Here is a 6000-nt window from a genome sequence, read left to right on the forward strand (position 1 = left end):
ATAAAAGTACAAATGCTGATTAGCGTTTAGCGAATAAAAGTGACTGCGGTGCGGTGGGGTGGGCGCTAACTGACGCTAACTACCTAACCAAGGGGCCTAAACTATCCCTAAAACCTAACAGCCAATACCAGTGAAAAAAAAAAAGTGACAGTTTACACTGATCACTTTTTTTCCTTTCACTAGTGATTGACAGGGGCGATCAAAGGGGTGATCAAAGGGTTAATTGGGGTGCAGGTGGGTGATCTGGGGCTAAGGTGTAGTGTTTGGTGTACTCACAGTTCAGTCTGCTCCTGTGCTGGATCCAAACGACGAAAAGGACCAGCACAGGAGCAGACAAGCCATATAACAGATCATATTTACTAATATGATCTGTTATATGACTTTTGATTGGATTTTTTGAAAATCGCCAGCCTGCCAGCCAATGATCGTTGCTGGCAGGCTGGTGACGAAATACTTCTTTTAATTTTGCCGGCCCGCGATGCGCATGCGCGGGCCGGCTTTGAGCGAAATCTCGCGTCTCGCGAGATGACGCGTATATGCGTGACTCTGCGCAGCGCTGCCACCTCCGGAACGCGATCCTGCGTTAGGCGGTCCGGAGGTGGTTAACATCTTCTGCCATAGGCTTATGGAAGCTAATTTGCATATCTTTCCCAGAAATCCATAGTAGCATTGTGTAGCTTGCCATGCACAATCATGTATTTCGCAGAATTGGGGCTCCCCTAGGTGCATCAGGAGCTCTCCTTAATGTAAAAGGGTACCCGTTTAAAGAAAGATAAATTGGATAGAGTACCTCTCTTTGTTGCAGCAATAGTTTTCTCTGTCTCATATGGTCTCCCTCTAGTTTTCACTCTCACTCAAAACATACTTGTTATTGCGAATGTAGAAAACAATCCATTATTTTTGGTTTCTAGAACGATGATATGCAAATTAACATCTTCTGCCATAGGCTTATGGAAGCTAATTTGCATATCTTTCCAAGAAATCCATAGTAGCATTGTGTAGCTTGCCATGCAAAATCATGTATTTCGCAGAATTGGGGCTCCCCTAGGTGCATAAGGAGCTCTCCTTAATGTAAAAGGGTACCCGTTTAAAGATAGATAAATTGGATTGAGTGCTTCTCTTTGTTGCAGCAATAGTTTTCTCTGTCTCATATGTTCTCCCTCTAGTTTTCACTCTCACTCAAAACATACTTGTTATTACGAATGTAGAAAACAATCCATTATTTTTGGTTTCTAGAATGATGATATGCAAATTAACATCTTCTGCCATAGGCTTATGGAAGCTAATTTGCATATCTTTCCCAGAAATCCATAGTAGCATTGTGTAGCTTGCCATGCACAATCATGTATTTCGCAGAATTGGGGCTTTCCTAGGTGCATCAGGAGCTCTCCTTAATGTAAAAGGGTACCCGTTTAAAGATAGATAAATTGGATTGAGTAATTCTCTTTGTTGCAGCAATAGTTTTCTCTGTCTCATATGGTCTCCCTCTAGTTTTCACTCTTACTCAAAACATACTTGTTATTACGAATGTAGACAACAATCCATTATTTTTGGTTTCTAGAATGATGATATGCAAATTAACATCTTCTGCCATAGGCTTATGGAAGCTAATTTGCATATCTTTCCCAGAAATCTGTAGTAGCATTGTGTAGCTTGCCATGCACAATCATGTATTTTGCAGAATTGGGGCTCCCCATGGTGCATCAGGAGCTCTCCTTAATGTAAAAGGGTACCCGTTTAAAGAAAAAATAAATTGGATTGAGAAACTCTTTTTGTTGCAGCAATAGTTTTCTCTGTCTCATATGGTCTCCCTCTAGTTTTCACTCTCACTCAAAACCTACTTGTTATTACGAATGTAGACAACAATCCATTATATTTGGTTTCTAGAATGATGATATGCAAATTAACATCTTCTGCCATAGGCTTATTGAAGCTAATTTGCATATCTTTCCCAGAAATCCATAGTAGCATTGTGTAGCTTGCCATGCACAATCATGTATTTTGCAGAATTGGGGCTCTCCTTAATGTAAAAGGGTACTCGTTTAAAGATAGATAAATTGGATTAAGTAACACTCTTTATTGTAGAAATAGATTTCTCTGTCTCATATGGTCTCCCTCTAGTTTTCACTCTTACTCAAAACATACTTGTTATTACGAATGTAGACAACAATCCATTATTTTTGGTTTCTAGTATGATGATATGCAATCTAACATCTTCTGCCATAGGCTTATGGAAGCTAATTTGCATATCTTTCCCAGAAATCCATAGTAGCATTGTGTAGCTTGCCATGCACAATCATGTATTTCGCAGAATTGGGGCCCTCCTAGGTGCATCAGGAGCTTTCCTTAATGAAAAAGGGTACCCGTTTAAACATAGATAAATTGGATTGAGTAACTCTCTTTGTTGCAGCAATAGTTTTCTCTGTCTCATATGGTCTCCCTTTAGTTTTCACTCTCACTCAAAACATACTTGTTATTACGAATGTAGACAACAATCCATTATTTTTGGTTTCTAGAATGATGATATGCAAATTAACATCTTCTGCCATAGGCTTATGGAAGCTAATTTGCATATCTTTCCCAGAAATCCATAGTAGCATTGTGTAGCTTGCCATGCACAATCATGTATTTTGCAGAATTTGGGCTCTCCTTAATGTAAAAGGGTACCCTTTTAACCTCCTCAGGACCGCCGTACGCAGGATTGCGTCTTTGCGGCGGTCCTGTTGTTCTGGGTGGACGCGCCGGTGCGTCCTCTCGCGAGACGCGAGATTTCCTGTGATTGCGCGCACACAGGATCGGAAGGTAAGCGAGTGGATCTCCAGCCTGCCAGCGGCGATCGTTCGCTGGCAGGCTGGAGATGTGATTTTTTTAACCCCTAACAGGTATATTAGACGCTGTTTTGATAACAGCGTCTAATATACCTGCTACCTGGTCCTCTGGTGGTCCCCTTTGTTTGGATCGACCACCAGAGGACACAGGCAGCTCAGTAATATGTTGCACCAAGCACCACTACACTCCACCCCCCCCCCCCGTCACTTATTAACCCCTTATTCACCCTTGATCACCCCTGATCACCCCATATAGACTCCCTGATCACCCCCCTGTCATTGATTACCCCCCTGTCATTGATCACCCCCCTGTAAAGCTCCATTCAGATGTCCGCATGATTTTTACGGATCCACTGATAGACTGATCGGATCCGTAAAAATCATACGGACGTCTGAATGCAGCCTTACAGGGGAGTGATAAATGACGGAGGTGATCACCCCATATAGACTCCCTGATCACCCCCCTGTCATTGATCACCCCCCTGTAAAGCTCCATTCAGATGTCCGCATGATTTTTACGGATCCACTGATAGACTGATCGGATCCGTAAAAATCATACGGACGTCTGAATGCAGCCTTACAGGGGAGTGATCAATGACTGTGGTGATCACCCCATATAGACTCCCTGATCACCCCCCTGTCATTGATTACCCCTCTGTCATTGATCACCCCCCTGTAAAGCTCCATTCAGATGTCCGCATGATTTTTACGGATCCACTGATAGACTGATCGGATCCGTAAAAATCATACGGACGTCTGAATGGAGCCTTACAGGGGAGTGATCAATGACTGTGGTGATCACCCCATATAGACTCCCTGATCACCCCCCTGTCATTGATTACCCCCCTGTCATTGATCACCCCCCTGTAAGGCTCCATTCAGATGTCCGCATGATTTTTACGGATCCACTGATAGACTGATCGGATCCGTAAAAATCATACGGACGTCTGAATGGAGCCTTACAGGGGAGTGATCAATGACTGTGGTGATCACCCCATATAGACTCCCTGATCACCCCCCTGTCATTGATTACCCCCCTGTCATTGATCACCCCCCTGTAAAGCTCCATTCAGATGTCCGCATGATTTTTACGGATCCACTGATAGACTGATCGGATCCGTAAAAATCATACGGACGTCTGAATGCAGCCTTACAGGGGAGTGATCAATGACTGTGGTGATCACCCCATATAGACTCCCTGATCACCCCCCTGTCATTGATTACCCCTCTGTCATTGATCACCCCCCTGTAAAGCTCCATTCAGATGTCCGCATGATTTTTACGGATCCACTGATAGACTGATCGGATCCGTAAAAATCATACGGACGTCTGAATGCAGCCTTACAGGGGGGTGATCAATGACAGTTGGGTGATCACCCCATATAGACTCCCTGATCACCCCCCTGTCATTGATCACCCCCCTGTCATTGATCCCCCCCCCCTCTGTAAGGCTGCATTCAGTCTTTTTTTTGGCCCAAGTTAGCGGAATTTTTTTTTTTTTCTTACAAAGTCACATATTCCACTAACTTGTGACAAAAAATAAAATCTCACATGAACTCACCATACCCCTCACGGAAACCAAATGCGTAAAAATTTTTAGACATTTATATTCCAGACTTCTTCTCACGCTTTAGGGCCCCTAGAATGCCAGGGCAGTATAAATACCCCACATGTGACCCCATTTCGGAAAGAAGACACCCCCAGGTATTCCGTGAGGGGCATATTGAGTCCATGAAAGATTGAAATTTTTGTCCCAAGTTAGCGGAACGGGAGACTTTGTGAGAAAAAAATAAAAAATATCAATTTCCGCTAACTTGTGCCAAAAAAAAAATATTTCTATGAACTCGCCATGCCCCTCATTGAATACCTTGGGGTGTCTTCTTTCCAAAATGGGGTCACATGTGGGGTATTTATACTGCCCTGGCATTCTAGGGGCCCCAAAGCGTGAGAAGAAGTCTGGTATCCAAATGTCTAAAAATGCCCTCCTAAAAGGAATTTGGGCCCCTTTGCGCATCTAGGCTGCAAAAAAGTGTCACACATCTGGTATCACCGTACTCAGGAGAAGTTGGGCAATGTGTTTTGGGGTGTCATTTTACATATACCCATGCTGGGTGAGATAAATATCTTGGTCAAATGCCAACTTTGTATAAAAAAATGGAAAAAGTTGTCTTTTGCCAAGATATTTCTCTCACCCAGCATGGGTATATGTAAAAAGACACCCCAAAACACATTCCCCAACGTTTCCTGAATACGGCGATACCAGATGTGTGACACTTTTTTGCAGCCTAGGTGGGCAAAGGGGCCCACATTCCAAAGAGCACCTTTCGGATTTCACTGGTCATTTACCTACTTACCACACATTAGGGCCCCTGGAAAATGCCAGGGCAGTATAACTACCCCACAAGTGACCCCATTTTGGAAAGAAGACACCCCAAGGTATTCCGTGAGGGGCATGGCGAGTTCCTAGAATTTTTTATTTTTTGTCACAAGTTAGTGGAAAATGATGATTTTTTTTTTTTTTTTCATACAAAGTCTCATATTCCACTAACTTGTGACAAAAAATAAAAACTTCCATGAACTCACTATGCCCATCAGCGAATACCCTGGGGTCTCTTCTTTCCAAAATGGGGTCACTTGTGGGGTAGTTATACTGCCCTGGCATTCTAGGGGCCCAAATGTGTGGTAAGGAGTTTGAAATCAAATTCTGTAAAAAATGACGAGTGAAATCCGAAAGGTGCTCTTTGGAATATGGGCCCCTTTGCCCACCTAGGCTGCAAAAAAGTGTCACACATCTGGTATCTCCGTACTCAGGAGAAGGTGGGGAATGTGTTTTGGGGTGTCATTTTACATATACCCATGCTGGGTGAGAGAAATATCTTGGCAAAAGACAACTTTTCCCATTTTTTTATACAAAGTTGGCATTTGACCAAGATATTGATCTCACCCAGCATGGGTATATGTAAAAAGACACCCCAAAACACATTCCCCAACGTCTCCTGAATACGGCGATACCAGATGTGTGACACTTTTTTGCAGCCTAGGTGGGCAAAGGGGCCCACATTCCAAAGAGCACCTTTCGGATTTCACTGGTCATTTACCTACTTACCACACATTAGGGCCCCTGGAAAATGCCAGGGCAGCATAACTACCCCACAAGTGACCCCATTTTGGA

Source organism: Bufo bufo, chromosome 4, assembly GCF_905171765.1.
Source record: "Bufo bufo chromosome 4, aBufBuf1.1, whole genome shotgun sequence".
In the NCBI taxonomy this organism is placed as follows: Eukaryota; Metazoa; Chordata; class Amphibia; order Anura; family Bufonidae; genus Bufo; species Bufo bufo.